General features: G+C 45.0%; 1 long non-coding RNA gene across 2 annotated transcripts; it reads right to left on the reverse strand.

Moving 5' to 3' along the window:
- Window positions 1–686: 686 nt before the first annotated feature.
- LOC129628088 (uncharacterized) lies at window positions 687–10964 on the reverse strand. 2 transcript variants are annotated; one of them, XR_008702719.1, is made up of 3 exons: window positions 10644–10964; window positions 4609–4765; window positions 687–1347 (listed from the first exon to the last, which is right to left on the reverse strand). It is a non-coding gene; the product is annotated as an uncharacterized LOC129628088 (long non-coding RNA). The 2 variants fall into 2 exon arrangements; XR_008702720.1 differs by lacking the exon at window positions 10644–10964 and adding an exon at window positions 8896–9036.
- Between the last annotated feature and the right edge of the window lie 12356 nt (window positions 10965–23320).

Here is a 23320-nt window from a genome sequence, read left to right on the forward strand (position 1 = left end):
AGAAGGCTGGAACCAGGTCCCAGCTCTGACGCTGTCTTCCCCCAGGGCTTGTGTGAAACCAGGCTCCCTTAGCAGATGTACTGGCTGGTTGCTACAGCAACAAGGCTGTAGCTGGGGTGATGCCTGGGTACAGACTCCCTCATCTCTGCCACAGGACCGCCTGCTAACCAGGATTGTCACATGCTAGGCACACTGTGGCATTCAGGCCTACACCCAACCTCAAGTGTCCCCACAGTCCACCCCTCACCAGCAACCCACTCCATACCCCCACAGTGGAACCACCCAGAGCCATGCTCTCTCGGGGCTTTTTGAGCCAAGGAGCAAATAGCATGTGTGTTTGGGAGAAGTAAGAGGTCAAAGAGATTGCACATGAAATTGGCAACTTTCCACTCCTGCCTTTGCTCCCCACAGTGGAGCTGGCCAGTGGTTTGTAGGGAGGCTCATAACCTTGAATGTGGGTTTGGCATGTTGCTTGAAGCCAACAGCTGTTCCAAGGGAAAGACAAATGTCCTTCTCTGTCACCAAAAGGCCATATCCTGCACTTCAACCCCAACACCTGGCCAGATCCCCACATCAAGGCAGAGAGGCGGGTGGGCCAGAAAGGTTATGACCATATTTACTTTAAAGAGAAAAGGTTTATGCAAGCCCATAACCATAGTCAAAGGTATGATTTTTTTCAGAGTCATGTATGGATGTGAGAGATAGACCATAAAGAAGGCTGAGTGCTGAAGAATTGTTGCTTTCCAACTGTGATGCTGGAGAAGACTCTTGAGAGTCCCTTGGACTGCAAGATCAACCCTGATTATTCACTGGAAGGACTGATGCTGAAGCTGAAGCTCCAATACTTTGACCACCTGTTGAGAACAGACAACTGATGCTGGGAAAGATTGAGGGAAGGAGGAGAAGGGGGCAACGGAGGATGAGATGGTTGGATGGCATCACCGACTTAATGGACATGAGTTTGAGCAAACTCCAGGAGACAGTGAAGGACAGAGAAGCCTGGTGTGCTGCAGTCCATGGGCTCACAAAGAATTGGATATGACTTAGCAACTGAACAATAACAAGCTCAGTTTATTAAATAAGAATTCTTATCCATAGTAGACATTGAGTTCATGCAAAAACTGTCAGAGACAGTCCCTTGTGTCAGATGCTCCTTGCAAAACAAGTAGCAGATTTTTACCCCATCTCCTGGAGCTGGACTGATCCATGCTGAGCTCTCCAGGGAGTCAAAGATCCTGGGGTCAGGGGAGCAGATGGTGACCCAGACTTGAGGTGCAGGCAAGGAATTTCTTGTTTTCTTGTCCCAAGGGGCTTTCTCTTCCCCGCTGAGACCCGGGTCAGAGGGAACTAGGTAAAATAGCAGCAAGAAAGACCATTTTCAGTAGAAAAAAGGGAAATTCAGACACAAATATGCTCTTTCTAGAGCTCAGGTCACCTGGTTTGGAGAACTTCTGGGTCCACTTGAGGAAGCCCTGTGTTCTGTTTGAAAAAGAACTAGACCAAGACCCAGGAGAGTGAGCTGTGGTTCTGCTATTACACCTCCCGCTGTGCAACCCTAGATTGGACAAGTCACTTCACCCCCAAGGACACAGCCTCCCCATCTATGAAAAAGCAACATGCGCTGTTCTGCCTATTTCACACAGCAGTCAGAATATGATCAAATGAGAGAAAAAAACCTGTGCAGGGGCTCCTTGTGCACATGAGTCATGAACAAAACAGACTTTTCAAGCACTTTGGGAATCCCTCAAAGAAAACATGTTGTGAAAAACAGACAGTAGTAAGTCCATAGCAGGAAGTGAGGGCCACTCCCCGGGCAGTCACTGGTCGTATCGCCCAGGGATTGGTCTGGCCTCACTGTTGTGTTCATGGGTTCGTGCTCAGTCAGTTCAGTCATGTCTGACTCTCTGTGAACCCATGGACTATAGCCCGCCAGGCTCCCCTGTCCATGGGATTTTCCAGGCAAGAATACTGGACTGGGTTGTCATGCCCTCCTCCAGGGGAATCTTCCCAACCCAGAGATTTAACCTGAAACTCCTGAGTGTCCTGGATTTCAGGCAGGTTTTTTTTTTTTTTTTTACTGCTGAGCCATCACGGAAGCCCTGTTCCGCTCATGCTGGTCCCCAGGTCTGGAGTCACTGACTTGCAGCTCCACAGGGAATATGCATCAGTCTCCTCATGGGAGCTAATTTATTGGGCGAAGTCAAGTCTATAGCTCTTCATTCTATGGACACTATCGGTAGAGCTGGATTTGGGGCAGAATTGAATGGAAAGGTTCTGTGTCGGCCAAGAAGTCTCAGCTGACAGCCCTGGGCTGAAAGTCAGGCACCTGGTAGGTGAAGCCACAGATAGAAGAGCGATTATTCAAAAAGTGCAGGGTGTGGAAAAGACCGCTGGCCACTACTGGCCCAAGACTAATAGCTATTGTTATTTTTGGCATTTGCTATACAAAGTTCTTTACAAATACTACCTTCTTCAGTTCCCTGAAACCCTTATAAAGTAACTATTGTTATTTTACCTATGAGAAAACTGGAGCTCAGGGAGGTTAAGTAACTTGTCCAAAGTCACACAGGAAAAGAGCTGAAATTCACATGAAGGTATACCTAAGATACCTAAGACTAAGCTCTTAACCATGTGCCGCTCTGTAGTGGGCCTCAGTTTAAGCTGTAAGTCCGGTTGACACATGGGATTCTGCGCCCCATACCAGAAGTGTCGGACTCAGGAGGTCCAGAGAGGATCTGAGATTTCTAAGGATCTGTATTTCTAACAGGTCCCCAGGTGCCAATGCTGGTGCCAGGGAGCAGCGGGAGAGAACTGTGCGCTTTACCAGCCGTCTCTCATACAGCTGGGAGACCTGCAGCCTGCCCGGGGCCAGGCAAGTGAAGGAAACCCACCTGAGTGTACCGGCTGCCGCCAGGACCCAACTGTCCCTCATACCCTTCCTAGAAGCAAGTTTCCGCATTCGGGCGCCTCCCCTAAGCTAGCCACCGCAAACACTGGGCCTCTTATGTTTGCAGACATAAGCCCCAAAGAATTGATGCTTTTGAACTGTGGTGTTGGGGAAGACTCTTGAGAGTCCCTTGGACAGCAAGGAGATCCAACCAGTCCATCCTAAAGGAGATCAGTCCTGAATATTCACTGGAAGGACTGATGCTGAAGCTGAAACTCCTATACTTTGGCCACCTGATGCGAAGAGCTGACTTATTTGAAAAGACCCTGATGCTGGGAAAGATTGAAGGTGAGAGGAGAAGGGGACGACAGAGGATGAGATGGTTGGATGGCATCACCGACTCAATGGGCATGAGTTTGAGTAAACTCCGGGAGTTGGTGATGGACAGGGAGGCCTGGCGTGCTGCAGTCCATGGGGTCGCAAAGAGTCAGACACGGTTGAGCGACTGAACTGAACTATGTTTCTAGACAGTTATTTGCCAGCTTTCACTCAGTTCCTTACTCACCCGATTTCACGATCTATTCAAAACAGTCATCAGCCTTAGAAGTGCCAGTATGTGGAAGGATCTCTTACAGAATCTCAGAATGGGAAGGGACCTCTGGGGTCCTCCTACTGTGTCCTGGATGGTAACAGACCCAGCACAAAGGGCATCAGTGATTCCCGAAGCAGTGTGTCCAGCTTCGGCAGAGGGCAGTTCTTGAGCCTGGAGAAGCGTTTCTTTAGAGGCTCTTTCCTGTCTTGTTGACTTGTGGGCTCCCCTCCAGGGGTTCACATCAAGTTCTCTCACCCCTCCCCCATCCACACATGCTTGATTTCCTGACTTAGCCTCCTATAGCCGGTTAAAGGTTGACCCCCCAAAACATACATCTGAGTTCTAACCCCTGCATAAAGGTCATAGATACAGGACTGTAGTCAAAACCAAGCCTGCATAAAAAATGGCAGAGTGCTCCAAAGAGCTTTTCCTATTTTTCAGTTTTCTGAAATACCAATTGACATCAAGTGACATAGTATGGTCTTCAGAAACACATACATACACATACACACACACTCCTAGAGGACTTCACCACTGATCCTGGGTCTTCATCGCTCTCAACCTGCCATCACCAGAGAAGCCCCATGACACAGTGGGGAGGCCACCCAACCTCCAGCTCATGTCTCTGCCTCATCACCGTTGAGCTCTACCCTACCTTAGTCCTTTTCCTGTGGCTGCACCTAGACCTGGTCAGTACCTGGAACTCTTCTATAAAAGAAACGTGACAGCCCCTAGCTGTTAAAACCACACAGTGAGTTCTCATCCCAACCTCCATCCTCCCTGAACTTTCCCTTTCTTGTATACATCTTGAAAGTGAAACTGTGAGTCGCTCAGTCATGTCTCTTTGCAACACCATGGACTGTAGCCTGCTACTTCTCTGTCCATGGGAGTATCCAGGTAAGAATACTGGGTTGGGTTGCCATTTCCTTCTCCCCAGGATCTTTACAACCCAGGGATCTGTTCTTGGACCTTATCAGATCTCCCTGTCCACTATTCCTTTATTCTCCTCACTGCTCATCTGTCAGCCCGTCTTCACATCCTCCCCTCTGCACTGATCCCGTGGACCATCACTAAATTTCTTGTTACACTCCCAACACTTTTATCTCGTTGACATTATTTTTGCACTCACCCGGCACAATTGCAGTGCTAGCTGATTTCAGCCCACCTGATTTCTCCTGTCTTCTTCTCAAACTTCAGAGCATGGCAAAAAGCCATCATACTCATCTGCAGACTGAAGTCATTGCTGGTGAATACAAGGTCAGTGGCTCTGGTGGTAAAGAATTCACCTGCCAGTGCAAAAGACAAGAGACATGGGTTTGACCCCTGGCTCAGGAAGATCACCTGGAGAAGAAATTGGCAACCTGCTCCAATATTCTTGCCTGGAAAATCCCATGGATAGAAGATTCTGGCAGGCTACAGTCCATGGGCCCACAAAGAGTCAGACATGACTGAATGACTGAGCACTCAGCGCTCAAGCCTTTTGCAGGTCCCTAGTCAGCAGCCCAGTCCCAATCCACAGCCATTACACCCGAGACATTGGGGCAAATAAACTAGGTCATCCCTTATTCTGGGCTAGGCAGAACTTAGGGCTGGGTGCAGGGCTGTGAGAGCTTTGGAGGAACGTCTTTGCAACCTGCACTTCCTCTGCCTTTCTTATTTCTTTCTATAGCTGTTCTAGAACTTTCCTCCGGCCGTGATTCCTACTGCAAGATTTTGCCTTTACCTGACAAAGTAAAGTCAATCAAGAGGGATCACCACAATTTTTATGGTCCTCATTCTTCTCAAAAATGTACTTCTGCTCATTAAGACAATTCCTTCACTTTGTGTTTTATTCCACTCCTCCTTTCTTCTCCTTTAATCATCCTTCTCACCCTTTCAATTTCCATCCCTATCTTTTTACCAGGATTTAAATATGTTCAAGCCCTCTCATTAAAACAAACAAATCCTCTGCCAGTCTTATATTCAACCTACCCACTGCTCTCTTGCTCTTTTTTTCTTCAGCTGGTACAAGTTGTAGTATGAATCTTTTCAGACAAGTAGAGAATAGTACAGAGTTCACCTGTGGACCCTAGTCACCCAGATTCAAGATTTTGTCATATTTCCAGCTAGATTTCTTGAAAGAGTGGTTGATGTTTACATCACACTCCATTTACAATCCCTGAGGTCTGGGTTTCTCTCTCACCACCCAGTGACATTTCTCTAAAGTATTTCCATTGATCTGATGGTCAAATCTAGCAAACACTTTTCAGTTTGTAGCTTCCTACTGATCACTCTGCCCTTTGGTTTTATCCTCCTTACTTGCTTACATGTTCTATTTTCTCTTGTCCCTTAAATATACCACTGGATTTTTTCTCGTTTGTATTATAAAGGGGGGGATTGTTTGTTTTGCTTCCCTGATTTGCTTCAACAAAATAACCTTTTTTTTTGGTAGTTGATTTATAATATTGTGCTAGTTGCAGATGCGTATATATATATATATATATATATATATAACATATAACTGAATCACTTTGATGATTCTATATTTATGGCTCAGATGGTAAAGAGATCTTAAAGGTGGTAAAGATCTTAAAGACATGGGAATACCAGACCACCTCACCTGCCTCCTGAGAAATCTATGTGCAGGTCAAGAAGCAACAGTTAGAACTGGACATGGACATGGACTGGTTCCAAATCGGGAAAGGAGTATGTCAAGGCTGTATATTGTCATCTGCTTATTTAACTTATATGCAGAGTACATCATGAGAAATGCTGGGCTGGAGGAAGCACAAGCTGGAATCAAGATTGCTGGGAGAAATATTAATAACCTCAGATATGCAGATGACACCACCCTTATGGCAGAAAGTGAAGAGGAACTAAAGACTTGATGAAAGTGAAAGAGGAGAGTGAAAAACTTGGCTTAGAGCTCAACATTCAGAAAACTAAGATCATGGCATCTGGTCCCATCACTTCATGGCAAATAGATGGGGAAACAGTGGGAACAGTGGCTGACTTTATTTTTCTGGGCTCCAAAATCACTGCAGATGGTGATTGCAGCCATGAAATTAAAAGATGCTTGCTCCTTGGAAGAAAAGTTATGGCCAACCTAGTCAGCATATTAAAAGGCAGAGACATTACTTTGCCAACAAAGGTCTATCTAGTCAAAGCTATGGTTTTTCCAGTAGTCATGGGTGGATGTGAGAGTTGGACTGTAAAGAAAGCTGAGTGCCAAAGAATTGATGCTTTTGAACTGTGGTGTTGGAGAAGGCTCTTGAGAGTCCCTTGGACTGCAAGGAGATCCAACCAGTCCATGCTAAAGGACATCAGTCCTGAATATTCATTGGAAGGACTGATGCTGAGGCTGAAACTCCAATACTTTGGCCACATGATGCGAAGAACTGACTCATTTGAAAAGACCCTGATGCTGGGAAAGATTGAAGGCGGGAGGAGAAGGGGATGACAGAGGACTAAATGGTTCACTGACTCAATGGACATGAGTTTGAGCAAGCTCCAGGAGTTGGTGAAGGACAGGGAAGCCTGGTGTGCTGCAGCCCATGGGGTCACAAAGAGTCAGACATGACTGAGCGACTGGAATAATAGCAACAATATTCTACCACATGGGAAAAGGAATATATATTCTTATATATATATGGGAAAAAAGAATATACATATATAGTCTTTTTCAAATTGTTTTCCCTTATAAGTTATTATAAGATATTGAGTCTAGTTCTCCATGCCATATAGTAGGTCCTTGTTGTTCATCTGTTTTATACATAGTAGTGTGTATATTGGAGAAGGCAATGGCAATCCACTCCAGTGCTCTTGCCTGGAAAATTCCATGGATGGAGGAGCCTGGTAGGCTGTAGTCCATGGGGTCGCAAAGAGTTGGACACGAATGAGCGACTTCACTTTCTTTCTTTCTATAGTTCCTTTTGCAGAAGGAAATGGCAACCCACTCCAGTGTTCTTGCCTGAAGAATCCCATGGACAGAGGGGCCTGGTGAACTACAGTCTATGGGGTTGCAAAGAGTCGGACACGACTAAGCAACTAACACACACACAGTGTGTATATGTTAATCCCAAACTCCTAATTTATCCCTGCCCCCAATCTTTTTGGTTTTTGAAAACACATTTTGGGGGATTTTTTTTCTTTTTTTAGATTTCGATGGTGGTTGGTGGTGGTTTAGTCGCTAAGCTGTGTCTAACTCTTGCGACCCTGTGGACTGTATCCTACCAGGCTCCTCTGTCCATGGGATTTTCCACGCAAGAATATTGGAGTAGCTTGCCATTTCCTTCTCCAGGGGATCGTCCCAATTCAGGAATCGAACCCAGGTCTCCTGCACAGGAAGCAGATTCTTTACCAATAACTCTGGCTTTACTTGGGCATGTAACTCATATTTTGAAAAGTTTAAATTAAAAATTTCATAAAATTTTTGTGTTATGTTATTTCAGAGACAGCAAAATGCAACCATTCCTTTGCACCTTTATGTGAAGAAATGGGAGTTCACAGAGATGGAGAGATCCCAGGGTCAGACAGGTTATAGTGGTGCTGCTGGGACCTATCTTTAGCTTCTTCTTTCTCACTCTTCACTTGAGCCTTTCCTGACAAACATCCCAGAATTGTTTTAAAAACCTCTTTCTCTTGTTTCTAGAGCTCCTATCCCACTGAATTGCACTTGCCTGGCCAATTATTAGCATTCTCTAATTTCTTAAGGTCAGGCACCCTATTTTTATTGATGTATTCCCAGAACCCAGCTTAGTTCTGAGTTCAAAGTAGGGCCCAATAAAAATGTGTTGCATGAATGTTCTCCAACCCTGGAACACCAATGTCATATAACAGGCCCGTGACCACCCCCAAATCACTTCCCCGGTTCTTGTTTACAGATGGTCCCAGCTTGGCTATGAGGAGCACACAGCAACAACCCTCAATTATCCCTGCTAATTGGGGCATGAATAGGGAAAATTCCAGAGAGTTCCCAAAGCCTCATTTAAGCCCAGAATTGCAAAGCCTCTGCAAATAAAAGCCATGCATGCCAGAAGTATGGATTTGTGATTCAGACATTTCTGCTGTCCCTGTTCACTGAGTTACACTAAGGCCTGCAGGCAGGGAGGAAGAGGAAGCAGTGAAGACAGAGATTTTCCACAAACCCCCAGGAACTGAATGGTATTGTTATTTCATGGTATGAATTTTGAGACTAGAAGTCCCTTTGAGCTCCATGGACTTGGTCTCAGGTCAGCTGGTCTCTATAAGGCCAGGGGGTGTGGATCATCATTCCACCGACCTGTTAAAATGCCATTTTTTTTTTTCCCTCCAGATCTCTGCTACCTCCATCTGATGTTAGGGATACATGATCATCCTGGGGGATATAAAACTGGGGACCAAATGGGGAATTACTGATTCACAGCACATAATAAAAATAGTTCTACTTATTGAATACCTAATACATGCCAGGCCATGAAACAGGCTCTCTGCTCAGTCCTCCAACTAGTCAGCAAAGTGAGCTTATACGCGTAGTCACTTCAGTCGTGTCCAACACTTTGTGACGCTATGGACTGCAGCCCGTGAGGTTCCTCTGTCCATGGGATTTTCCCGACCCAGGGAGCAAACCTGAGCCTCTTACATCTCCTGCATTGGCAGGTGGGTTCTTTACCACTAGCACCACCTGGGAATCCAGCCAGCAAAGCAGCTGTTCCTAATAGCAATGGCATGCCCAACAATTCAAACCATCCCCAACCCTCTATACAGCTGGTGTGCCATTTCTGAAAGCATCTCTCCTTGGCATCATCTTGTTTGACTTTTACAAAATGCCATCATCTCGGCACAGGGCCTTGTTCCTGTTTGGTAAAGAGAAAAACTGAGCCCTAGACAGCATCTCATCTGGGCTCACACAGATGGTAGAGTCTGATATGCACCTCCCTGTGCTGTCTGCATCCCAAGTTTGGGATCTTTTTGCAAGGTAGCTGCCCAGAGGTTGTTTGTCCCCCAAAGCCACATGGCTGTGCTGACCCACAAGGCTTCCTATATAGAAGAAAGAACCCTGGGATGATTTTATTTCTGTTACTGAGGAGCTGTATGAAATGCAAACTCTCTGAGCTTCTGTTTCTTTATCTGCAAACTGGGGCTGGTAATACCTGCCCTGCCTGGCTACTTGGTGATGTTTTGAGAGCATCAGAAGAGATGAGGTCAGGGAAAGCATTTCGAAAGAGAGACAAGTGCCCAGGAGTATTATTATTAGGGACACAGCGTTCTGAGGAACACCGAATTCCTTTGCTTGTAAAGATTTTAAGGTGACCTTTAAAGGAGCCAGCGGTTCTTAGTTCACGGTAGTTTAGAACATTTGAATTCAGAGGTTTTGAAAGTGCAGATGATTCCAGAGAGAAATATTTGCAGGCGCAGTTCCCAGAAATAGAGAAGAGAAACCAGAGGTCCCATGGGGTGTGGGGCTGGGGGTCAGGAAGCAGGCCCAGATCTGCTCTGCCACCAGTTTCTCATCCTCGGATCGGGAGACCCTTGCTACTCTGGGGGCTGTTTCCCACACTGACTTTCCACTTCCTCCTGCGGGGGCAGGGGCTTTCCTCTGCCCCTCCATCCTAGCCTGAGTGTGGGGAGGAAGCTGGAGGGTCTGTGTGAGGAGTGCTGGCCTGCGGGGAGGGGGCGTGGGAGAGGGGAGAGAGGGACTCTCATTGCCAATGATCTTCCCCTGTATCATTCCACCATGCTCCCTTTATCTTATGTCATATGTTATACACAAAGGCCGTATACGGGAGATATGCCAGTTTCCATTTGAGAAATGAGGAGACGGAGGGTTGAGTGTCATTTGAGAACGATCCCACAGCTCTGAAGTGGAGGGGCTGGATTTAGAACACAAGTCACAGTTATAGCCACTGCTTTCTCCCGAGGCACCTTCTGCATGTTCATTTCACGGATGTGCAAACCCAGCACATGCACGTGGCGTGGAGGGTAACTCGCTGACCGTGAAGGCGCATGCTCCGTGCCCCAAGCCCTGTGCTTACCTCTTCAGTCATTTTCCTAATTGCGTTATAGTTGATTTACAATGTTGTGTCCATTTCTGCTGTACAGCACAGTGATTTAGATGTATGTATATATCCAGTCTCTTTCATATTCTTTTCCATTGCGCTTCATCGCAGGATGTTGAATATAGGTCCCTTGCAGTAAGTCCCTTACCTGCAAATCCAAGTTGCAGACTTTCGGAGACGTGAACACGCGCTCACAGGTTCAGTCACGGAAGTCAGTTCTGTTTGAGAAGGCACGGTTAGCTTTGGAGACACAGGACCGGAATGTAGAGCTGTACATGGAGGTTGCAGCAGCCATCCAGAATGCAGTCCAGTGCTACCGTGTCATCTATGATGAGAAATAAAGGAGCCACCGCCCAGACATCACTGGATCCTTTATTTAAGAGGGTAGATAGAATTGACTCCAGCTGTGGTATCAACATCAGGCATGAGTGAAACTATAGCTTTTCCTCCGTCTCCTTTTGCTGAAGATCCACCTCCCACCCCTCCTCCCTCCTCCAGGCTGTAACTCTTCTTGATTGTTCACTCTATACCAGCCCCTGGATGCCAGCTGTTGTGCTGTGCTACTGTACTTTTCAAGGTCCTGTACTATAGGATTAAAAACGTTTTTTTTTTTTAAATCTATTATTCATGTGAAAAGAATTATAAACCTGTTACAATGCAGTACTACATAGCTGAGTTAGATGAGTACCTAGGCTGACTTTGCCAGGGTTTGTGTGTGTGTGTTCAGGCAAGAACAGAGGAGTGGGTTGCCGTTTCCTACTCCAGGACATTTTCCCATGGCATCTCTTGCATCTTCTGCATTGGCATGCGGATTCTTTACCATGCCATCTGGGAAGCCCCTAACTTCGTTGGCCTTATGAACAAACCGGACTTACATGGGTGTTCTTGATGAGGAACTCATTCATATGTAGGGGATTTATTGTACCTCTTCAGTCTTACCCTCTGTCTTCCCTGTTTTGAATATCTGGCACAGCCACAAAATCCCCAGACACCCCAAACATGCCTCCTCATCTTTGTGCCCAAGGTCCCCTCAGTCTGCAGCTCCCCTCCAGCCTGGCTCCCAGGGTTCCCCACTGTTCCTGGACCACATGCCAAGGGCCTGTCAACTCCCGGCTGTTAAAAGATAAACTGAGGCATATTAAACATTAGAAGGGTTTATTTGAACATTTTATTGATTTGAGTTGGGCAGCACCAAACCAGCAGTGGTTAGGAGTGCTCCAACAACAGCAGGGTAGAGACTTTTACAGAGAAAAGGTGGAAGCAAAACAAGGACATTTAAAACAAATCCTTTTACTTTATTTACTTATTTTTGGCTGCACTGGGTCTTCTGTGCTGCCTGCAGGCTTTTCCTAGCCGCAGTGCACAGGCTTCTCCTGCTGCGGAGGCTGGGCTCTGGGCGTGTGGGCTCGGCTTGATAGTTGTGGCGCAAGGGCTGCAGACCACAGACTCAGTAGTCGGGGCCCAATGGCTTAGTTGCTCCACAGCGTGTGGAGTCTTTCTGGAGGGAACGCACGTCCTCTGCATTGGCAGGCAGATTCCTAACCACAGGACCACCCGGGAAGTCCAGCAAGAACATCATTGATTGGTTATAGCATAGAGCCCAGTTATCTCTGATTAGCTGTCCTTGGGTTTTGATTTTGTAACCTCGAAGCCTCTGCAAGCTTAGATTTTGGCTTGCTTATGTAGGCGACCATGACATTAGAGCCACTTCGGTCTATAGCCTCAAGGGTTAATTAATTTAACATGACTCATCTTTTAAGACATAGCTCAAGTGTTGCTACCTCCTTGATGCCTTTCTTTATCCCAACCATCCTTCCAAAGGTGGCATTAATCTTCCTCCTTTGAGCTCCCACTGTGATGTGTACAGATTTCCACCACAGTATGAATAATACTTTATTGTCCTTTTTTTTACAGGTCTATTCCACCCCCATCAGATTATAAGCCCTTGAGAACAGAGACCATCTATTCATTTTGGACTATTCATAACTTTTCATAGTGCCTGGGACTTAGTAAATGCTATTTCAATTTTAAAACAGGTGTTAGTGCACAAATACTATACTAATATGTTGCCATTGTAAACATTCTAAGCAATAAAGATCATGAGCAATAAAAATCATGAGAGTCCTCCTTGACCCCAGGTCAATCTCTCTGCTCTTCCAGGAATAATCAATGTATTAATGTATCCTTTCAGGCCTTTTTCTATGCCCTTACATATCTGCAAACATGGAGAAATATACAATTTTGAGAAGGTAAATAAAAATAAGATTTTACCAGCAATTATTTTACAACATATATATTTTTTTTCATTTAAAAACATATTCCAGGGCTTCCCTCATGGTCCAGTGGTTAAGAATCTGCCTGCCAATGCAGGGGACAGTAGCTCAATCCCTGGTCCAGGAAGGTTCCATGTGCCATGGAGCAACTAACCATGGGCACCGCGCCACAGCTACTGAGCCTTCACTCTAGAGCCCATGCTCTGCAAAAAGATAAGCCACTGCAATGAGGAGCCCGCTCACCATGCAACCAGAGAGCACCCTGACCCCAACAACTAGAGAAAGCCCATGCATAGCCAAAAGTAACTTAAAAATAAATAAAATTATAAAAATAAATAAGTAAAAATATATTCCAGACATCTTAACAACTCAGTATGTATCAATCTATCCATTTTGTTTTAACTGCCGGTATTTTGCAATATAAGTGTACCACACTTGATTTAGCTAGTTCTTTATTAGTGGACATTTATATGTTTTCCAAGATTTGCTACAATGAATATCCCAGGACTTACCTCTCAGAATACATGATTGAGTATTTCTCTATGTCAGTAGCTCTCAACCAAACTCTATAGGCTCACCTGGGGAGCTTTTAAAAAATGAATATAGTTGCAAAAATCCTCAACAAAATATTAGCCAATCAAATCAAACAATGTATTAAAAAACTGGTTGAACATTCTAAAATCAACTAATATAATCATATCAGTATAAGCAGGAAAAGCATTTGGCAAAATCCGATACCCATTCATGATAAAAAGTTTCAGAAGAGTAGGTATAAAGAGAAGCCTCTTCAACTTGACAAGGAATATCTGCCATATTGTAAATCAACTATTCTATTTTTAAAATTTAATAAAAAAGAATATCTACCAAAATTTGGGCTTCTCAGTTGGCAAAGAATCTGCCTGCCAATGCAGGAGATTCAGGTTTGATCCGTGGGTTAGGAAGATGCTCTGGAGAAGGGAATGGCAACCTGATCCACTATTCTTGCCTGGAGAATTCCATGGATAGAGGAGGCTGACAGGCTACAGTCCATGGAATCACAGAGTCAGACACGACTGAGCATGCACACACCAAAAATCTGTAGCTAATATCATACCTGATGGTGAGAAACTAGATGCTTTCTCTCCATGACCAAGAACAGGACAAGGTTGTGCCCTCTCACCACTTCTTTCAACATCATCCTGGAAGTCCTGGAATCAACCGAAAAACTCCTAAAACTAATAAAATGACTATAGCAAGCATACAGGACATAAAGTTAATTGCTTTCCTATATACCTGCTAATGAACAATTGGAATTTAAAATAAAAAACACAACACCATTTACATTAGGTTCCTCAAAATAGAAATACTTAGTGATAAACAAAATTTCTATAAGGTCTATACAAGGAAAACTATGAAACACTGATGACAGAAGTAAAAGAACTAAATAAATGGACACATATTCCATGTTTGTGAATAGGAAGACTCAATATGTTACAATGTCAGTTTTTCCGAGCTTAATCTATAGGTTCAGTGGAATTGAAATCAGAATCTCAGCAAATTATTTGTGGTTTTTGTTTAGTGGCTCAGTCTTGTCCAACTCTTTTGGAATCCCATGGACTGTAGGCCGCCAGGATCCTCTCTCCAAGGGAGTCTCCAGGCAGGAATACTGGAGTGGGTAGCCACTCCCTTCTCCAGGAGATCTTCTCAACCCAGGGATCATACTCAGGACGCCTGCATTAGCAAGTGGATTCTGTACTACTGAGCCACCAGGGAAGCCCTCAGTGAACAATTCTAAAGTTATTACTAACAGGCTAAAGATTGAGAATAATTAACACAGCACTGAGAAAGAACAAAACAGGAGGACTGATACTACTTGATTTTAAGGCTCAGCTACTGGAATCAAGACAGTGTGGTACTGGTGAAAGAACAGACAAATAGATCAATGGCATGGAACAGAAAGTCCAGATAGAGACCACACAAATATAGTCAACTGCTGTCGAATAAAGAGCAAAGCAAGCTCAATGGGGGAAGGATAGTCTTTTGATCAAATGACAGTGGACTAACTAGATATCCACATGCAAAACAGTGATACATAGACTTTTCAGTTCAGTTCAGTTCAGTCGCTCAGTCGTGTCCGACTCTTTGTGACCCCATGAATCGAAGCACACCAGGCCTCCCTGTCCATCACCAACTCCCGGAGTTCACTCAAACTCACGTCCATTGAGTCAGTGATGCCATCCAGCCATCTCATCCTCTGTCATCCCCTTTTCCTCCTGCCCCCAATCCCTCCCAGCATCAGAGTCAACTCTTCGCATGAGGTGGCCAAAGTACTGGAGTTTCAGCTTTAGCATCATTCCTTCCAAAGAACACCCAGGGCTGATCTCCTTTAGAATGGACTGGTTGGATCTCCTTGCAGTCCAAGGGACTCTCAAGAGTCTTCTCCAAAACCACAGTTCAAAAGCATCAATTCTTCAGTGCTCAGTTTTCTTCACAGTCCAACTCTCACATCCATACATGACCACTGGGAAAACCGTAGCCTTGACTAGATGGACCTTTGTTGGCAAAGTAATGTCTCTGCTTTTCAATATGCTAAAAATTAACTCAAAACAGACCGTAGACTTATAAAACACTTATAAAACACAGAACTATAAAACTTCTAGAAAATGATATAAGAGAAAATCTAAATGATCTTGCATTTGGCAATAGCTTTTTGGATGCAACACCAAATGCACAATCCATGAAAGAAAAACCTGGTAAGCTGGACTTCATTAAATTTTTTAAAACTTCTCTGCAAATGACACTATCGAGGGAATGAAAAATGACCCGATTAAGGGAATGAAAAGACAAGCACAGATGGAGAGAAAATCTCAGCAAAACACATATCTGATAAAGGACTGTCAACAAAATACACAAAGAACTCTTAAAACTTAACAATGAGAAAACAACTTAATTTTAAAATGGTCCAAAAATTTAAGTGGACAGCTTGCCAGTGAAGACATACATATGGCAAATAAATATGAATAACTGCTCAACATTATATGTTGTCAGTGGATTGCAAATTAAAACAAGATACTACTGCAGACCTATTAGAATGGCTTAAATCCAAAGCAATGGCAACAGCAGATGCTTGTAAGAATGTGGGTACAACAGAAACTTTCCTTCATTGCCGATGGAAATGCAAAATGGTACAGCCATTTTGGAAGACAATTTGGCAGTTTCTTACAAAGCTAAACATAAGTGCCCCATATGATCCAGAAATATCAGGCTCCAAATATTTATCCAAGTGAGTTGAAAACTTATGTCCACACAAGAACTGCACATGAATATTTATAGCAGCTTTAAACTTGGAAGCAACCAAGATGTCCTTCAATAGGTGAATAGTGTGGCATATCCATATAATGGAATATAACGCAGCCATTAAAAGAAATGTGTTATCAAGCCATGAAAATCCACGGAGGAACCTTAAGTGTTAAGTGACAGAAACCAATCTGAAAAGTCGATACATTGCCTGATTCCAGTGTTAGGGCACTGTTACCACCGCCGCCGTCATCACCGTGTGGCAGCCCCCCACCACGTCCAGAAAGCACCTTCACATCAGGGGTCTGAAGTGACCCTCACCACAAGGATCTCAGAGCAGGCGGGGCAGAAGTCCTGAGCACAGTGTGCAGATGGGGAAGCTGTGCTTGGCAGCTTGCTCTTCCTGAGTCACACAGCTGGAAACAGCATCACATCTTTTATCCTAAAGCTTATACCTTAGTTCCTCCAGTCCAGCCTCCTGGGCCTTGATGGACCTTGGACACAGTGGTGGGGGGGATGGGGTGTGTACCTACAGGACTTGATGTGTCATTGTGGACAGGAGTGTGGAAGAGGGGGTTCTGACAAGTTCACTCAGTGGCCCTTGCTCTTTCTGGGCCCTGGACCAGCTCTTTCCTCCCTCAGTCCCTCCCCATATCTTTCTCTGTTGCAGGCATTGACATTCACAGCACGCAGAGCGCTGGCAGCAGATGCTTATTATTTATTCATTGGAAGCACATCAGCTGTCCCTCCTCCATTTGCCTGGAGGAAGCAGGTCAAGAGGTGCCAATTAATGCCCTATATATCCCAGGGCTGGATTCACTGGTCACAGAGATGCCCACTTGCAGAAAGCAGAAAGAGGACTTTTTTTTTTTTAGGTAGAAGAATGGCCCTGAAATATCCATAGATGAATGCAATGGAGATTTGCTGAGGGGTGGGTACAGAGGGGTGGGAAATGGGAAAGAGGTGAGAGAATCTCTAGCTTCTGGTCACCATGACAATGACGGCATCTTAAAAGAAGCATAACTGATCGTTGTAAGCAGAAAGGGTTTTTGTTTGTTTGCCTTGTTTTAACTTCTTCCCTAATGCTGGAATAAATGAAGGGAAAGGTGAGTCTGCACCTCATCTAGGCATAAAGTACTGGGGACAAATGTGGATCTGAGCCTGGAAGTCCATAATTTAGTCACCCTGACTCCGAACATCCTTTTGAAAATAGCTGAGCCTGTTGGTGGGAACCAAAAGAACCCATGCTTGGAGTGATTATGGAAGGAGGACAGGCAATGGCTTTTTTCAGAAGACCCAATGGGGCTTGCCCTCCAGCAAGGAAGATGGGTACTCCTCACAGTAATGAACAAGGATGCAGCAGCCGTGAGAGACCTGTAGCAGCATAAGTGATGACCCCTTAAGTATGTCCACGTCCTAATCCCTGGGATTTATTAATATATTACCTTCGCAAAAAGCACTAAACAGGTATAAGTTCAGAATCTTAAAATAGGAGAGATTATCACTGTCCTGGTGACCCAATATAGGTACAGGATCATTTTAAGAGGAATTAGGAGGATATGTGTTAGAGAAGATGAATGCAGGTAGACCCTGGGTCTGATCCTTGGGTCAGGAAGGTCCCCTGGAGAAGGGAATGGCAACCCACTCCAATATTCTTGCCTGGAGGATCCCATGGACAGAGGAGCCTGGTGGGCTACAGTCCATGGGGTTGCAAAGAGCTGGACACAACTGAGTGACTAACACTTTCGCTTTCACAGGAGGATAAGAGTCAGAGAAGCTGATGTGACAATGGAAGTGGAGGAAAATACAGAAGTACGACAACAGAAGCAGGGACCACAAGCCAAGGTATGCAAACAATGTCTAGAAACTGGAAAAGGCAAGAAAAACAGACTCTTTCCTAGAGTCTCCAGAAGGAGGCAGCTCTTGCAACGCCTTGATTTTAGACTTCCAACCTCCAGAAGGATAAGAGGATGAATGTGTGATGATTTAAGCCACTAAGCTTGTGGTCATTTGCTACAGCAGAATCAGGGAAATCTTGAAGGACTGATCAATAAGGGCAGCAACCGTTGTCACAAAAGCAAAAGGGCCAGACAACCAGGGCCCATCAGTGAATGGACAGATTCTCCAAACCTCTGTGCGTTGGGCATCTGAAAACAGGGCAGGCCCCTTGGAATGGGTAAGGTATATAGGATCAGGGAAAGAAGGACACCAAAGAGTAGAGAAAGGGGCCTGGCCCTCAAGAGAAGCAGGCAGTGTTGAGAAGCACCGCAGCACAGGGTCCACCCTTCTTTTCCACATAATCGTGGGGATTGGACGGGGAGGAGGCGGGGAAGGGAAACATGAACTTCAGGTTTTTGAGAACATCAGCCATGGTCAGGAGTGTCAAGTATTATAACTTTCCTCGCTCATGCAAACAATTGGAGAAGGAAAACAGAACAGGTAAGGAGGTAACTGTGGTCAGTACTCATCAGCAAATCTAGTCGATGAGTAGAGTTACATTCTTGTATTTTAATGTGATTTGAAACTGTTTATGCACATATATGTATCTACTTCGTATCTCTGGAATCTCTCTTTCTTCCACATGCACAGGTCTCTCCTGGTTCAGGCCATCACTATCTGCCATCTGGGTTACCATAACAACCTCTATTGGTCCTCCTGCCTCCTCTCTTTCTGCTCTCAAATCCAGCCTCTGCGTGCTTTCCACAATACCAATCATACTCTATCACCTCCTGAATAAAGCTGTTACATGGCTGCCCTTAGGATAAAAGCCCAAATCCTTCACTTCTCAAGACTAAAAGCTAGTGGGTTCAGGTAGGACTTGCCAGCATGGCAACAAGGCACAGAGCCTGGTAGACACCTAGTGGGTATCAACAGGGGGCTTCTCCAGTGGCTCAGTGGTAAAAGTAAAGAATCCACCTGCAAGGCCGGAGCTGCAAGAGATGCAGGTTCAATCCCTAGGTTGGGAGGATCCGCTGGAGGAGAGCATGGCAACCCACTCCAGTCTTCTTGCCTGGAGAACCCCATGGACAGAGGAGCCTGGCAAGCTCCAGTCCATAGGGTTGCAAAGAGTTGGACATGACTAAAGTGACTTAGCACACGCACACACACACACACACACGTATCAATAGGGGGCCTTGTAAGAACTTCTGTGACTCATCTTTTTGGCTTTCTTTTTCAGACTACTCCAGCCGTACTACATCTCTCAATTCCTTGAGAGATCTACTTGTCCTCCAGGTCTTTGTATATACTCTTCTCCATTTCCTGGGTCTCCCATCCCTACTCCCCTGTGTTGCAAAGTCCTACTCATTCTTGGGGCTCATTCTTGGGGATTTAGTTTAAACATCCCCTATTCTTGGAGACCTGCCCTGCTCTCTGGGTTAAGTCCTCATAGTACAGATTCTTGCAGTATCTTGAGCTTCCTCTACCATGACACTAATTATACTTTACTTGTTTGATGATCATAGACTTTATACTTAACAACAAGTCTTCTCAACCTCAGCACTGTGGACATTTTTAGCCTGTTAATTCTTTATTGTGGGTTCTCCTTATGTATTGTAGGATGTTGATAGCAACCCCCTCCCAAATCATGATAATCAAAAATGTCTGCAGACATTGCCAAATATCCCCTGGGTGGGAGGGAAATTTCCCCACGTTGAGAGCCTCTGCTGTATGAAAGTAGGGTCTATGACTTTCTTGATGACTTTGGCATTTCTGATGCTTAGCAAAGTATCTGGGCCATAGCAGGCACTAATAGGTACCTTAAAAACAGGACTTCCTACTATTGGTGGGGCAAGTGGCCAGGTTGCGCATGTCTGGATCTGCACTCCCTCCCTCCATTGTCTGTTTCTGGATCACCCTCAATCATCCAGACTCTATTCAGGGACACTGCAGGGATGACTTCCTTGAGTCACGGTGGATCTGCTGCCGTAGAAGTTTTAGGCTCGGGACACTCACAGAGTCACTGTCTTTGCAATGCCGATGCTGTCAGCTGCCCAGACTTCAACTGTTCTGGCTCTTGTTATTTCTCTTTGCAACTGCGCAGAGTCACACATTAAAAGGGAAAGTTGGAGATGGCTGTAACCATCCTAGTGCCTTGTCCATGCTTGGATCAAAGTAAATGCTCCATGAATATTTATGGGATGCATGAATAATGTTTCTGAAAACCACCTCTTACTAAATGCCTACAAATATGCTCATCCAAAGTGTCTGCTGCAGCGCCACTGGAAGAAGTTGCCACTGTCCTGTTTTCCAAGAGCCTTTTTTCTTTCGTGGGCATCAAAACTATTCTAAATGCAGTAGCTGGAGCCAAACAAAACAAACCAAAACAAACCAAAACACCACACTTGTTCCTTTCAATAAAATGTAGTTTTGTCCCCTCTTTTCAATTTAACTGTTTTATCTTCACTGCATGAAGATTTCAAATGAGGCTTGAAAACTGGGAAGACCCATAAAAGCAGAATTGCTACTGTTTCATGTGGAGTAATAAGTTATTCAAGGTTTAAAACAAAAAGAACCTGACCTGACTCCCTGGTCCTAATGTTCTGAAGATATAACTATATTTAAATGGGTTCAGTGTAGCAAAATTGCATTCGAAAGAAACAGAGAAACATAAGATCAAAAATTCTTTTGAGAGGCTCACTGAAACAGTTTGATTGCTGGGAGTCTCTTATTCCTACAGGCAGCAAACCTCAGTTACATCAGTTAAACAGTGAGACAGAAAGATATGCTCAGGTTTCAGGCTTTTTTTTTTTTTTTTGGTGTGGCTAAAGATCATCAGGAAAAAAAATTATTTAGAATAAAAAAAAGCACACCTTCCCCATCTGCCTGACTAATCACCTATGATACAGGGGCCACAGGGGTCCCTCTAAAAGATCCAGCTTTGTTCCTGGAACACCACTCTCTTCTGGTTTTCCTCCGATCATTTTGGTTTTCCCTTTTCTGTCTCCACTGAAGGCTGACCTTCCTCATCCTATCCTCCCATGGAGCGCCTCAAGGCTTCAGCATAAGTCCTCTCAGTACTGACTCCATGTGATCTTCCCCGACAACCTCAAACATATTTGCAGGTTTAATTCCCACCTACAGACCTATGACCGGGATATTTACTTCTCTAGCGCAGGTATCTCCTCTGTCCTCCAGATGAATTCATTCGGTTGCTTCCTTGATGTCTTAAACGCCATTTCAGTGGCGTTTCAAACTCAGTTCAAAATGAACACGTGATGAACACGTGATCTTTGCTTTTTTGCATTGTCACTGTGTTGGCCAGTGGCCCTGCCAGCTGTCTGGCTGCACAAGCCAGATTCAGCTGTCCTCTCCAACACAGTCCTCCTCCTTCAGCCCCATGTCTATCACTGAGTTTTCCTTCCATCTCCATAATTACTACGCAGGAACAAGTGACCACAACATGTCACCTCGATTATTACAACAGCCTTTCAACAGATTTCTGTGGACCTTTCGGTTCTTCCAAGTAATTTCAGTCCACTGAATCGCAGATCTAACTAGCTCCCCACTCCCAACAACCTTAAAAAGTCAATGGCTTTTCCCAGGAGTCCCAAACTCTCCTGAAGACAAAGATCACCTGGAAAATCTTTGAAAACAGTTTTCAGGGGCCCAATACAGAGCTATTGAATTAGAATTTCCAGGAGAGATGTCTAGTAATCTGGTTACTAAACAACAATTCCAGTGATTCTTATCATTGGGAAAAATTTTAAATGCCCCATACATTCTCTCCTTCCCTTCTTTAATGCCACCTTTCACGTCTACCTGCAGGCCTTCAAAACTGGACACATTTATTCCTTCTGGGGCTGGGGGTGGGAGGAGAAGTCAGCACCCGGGATACAACTGAACCAGACTTCTCCAGGTTTCTAGGACTCTCCAGAGAGCTTGTCCTGCTCTCACTCTCCTGTACGTAATACAGAGCTGACCGATGCAGAGATGACCTTGCCACCAACTGGGGCAGTATCTTTTCCCCTACTGCTCCCCCTTCAGCTCCATCACCCTTTCTTTTTGGCTCAGAGAGTTCAGTTCAGATGCCTCTCTCCTTGCCTTCCTGGTCGAGGGGCCAGAGTAACTTTTAAGAGAGCTCTGTAGAGCTTTCTTCCCTTTTGGGTACTGGCTAGGTGAGGAAATACCTTAAGAGACCACCTCTCTGTTGGGATATGAAAGTGAAAGTGTTAGTAACTCTTTTTGACCCCATGAACTGTAGCCCACCAGGCTCCTCTCTCCATGGAATTTTCTAGGTAAGAATACTGTAGTGAGAAGCCATTCCCTTCTCCAGGGGATCTTCCGAGCCCAGGTCTCCTGCATTGCAGACAGATTCTTTACCATCTGAGCCACCAGGCAGGTTGTTGGGATGGAGCCCAAGGAAATGGCTTCCCCCAGGTGAAAAGAAGATGATAAGATGGGACTGGTCCTGGGGGCAGAAGGATTTATGCAAGAAGAAGACAACCTGTACTGCCTGTAAGATTTGGAGAGATTCTGGCATCTTTGTACCTTCCCTGTCTTTGCTCCTTCTAATGTCTAGCATAGTGTATAATGTGGGACTAGGCCTGGGATTCAGACCACCTGGGTCTGACTCTCAGCTCAGCCACTTACTATCAGGGTGATGTCACATAAGTTACTTAACTCTTCTACACCTCCATTTCCTTATCTATAAAATGGGGATATTGGTGCATATACCACAGAGTTGTTGTGAAGAATAACTGTTATACTCCGAACATGTGAAACAGTGACTAGCCCAGATTAAAAGCTGCTGCTGCTGCTAAGTCGCTTCAGTCATGTCCGACTCTGCGACCCCATAGATGGCAGCCCACCAGGCTCTGCCATCCCTGGGATTCTCCAGGCAAGAACACTGGAGTGGGTTGCCATAACCGTATTATACTCCGAACATGTGAAACAGTGACTAGCCCAGATTAAGAGCTAAGAGTTCATTATTCCTGTTATTGCACCTGTATTCCCATTATTAGCGATAATTATCAAGGGCATCAACAGAAGAGACGCTGGGGTCCACTGAGACTCCACAGTGTCTACCTTGTCTAGGGGCAAAGAGTGTGAGGAGCAGAGAAGGTGGCCAGAGGAGTAAAGGAGAAAGATGAGACCTTGGAGTGGCCAGGAGGAAGAGGAGACCCAGGTTAAACAGAAGTCCAGGGGTTAATGAAGGTCTATGACATAAAGGGGTTCAGAGTGTGAGCCTTAGACTCTTTCAGACCTGCACTCAAATGCCTGAAGGGATATGGATGGACTGTGCCTCAGGGTTTTTAAAAAATATATATAATGTAAA

This window comes from Bubalus kerabau, chromosome 15 (assembly GCF_029407905.1).
Source record: "Bubalus kerabau isolate K-KA32 ecotype Philippines breed swamp buffalo chromosome 15, PCC_UOA_SB_1v2, whole genome shotgun sequence".
Taxonomy (NCBI): Eukaryota; Metazoa; Chordata; class Mammalia; order Artiodactyla; family Bovidae; genus Bubalus; species Bubalus kerabau.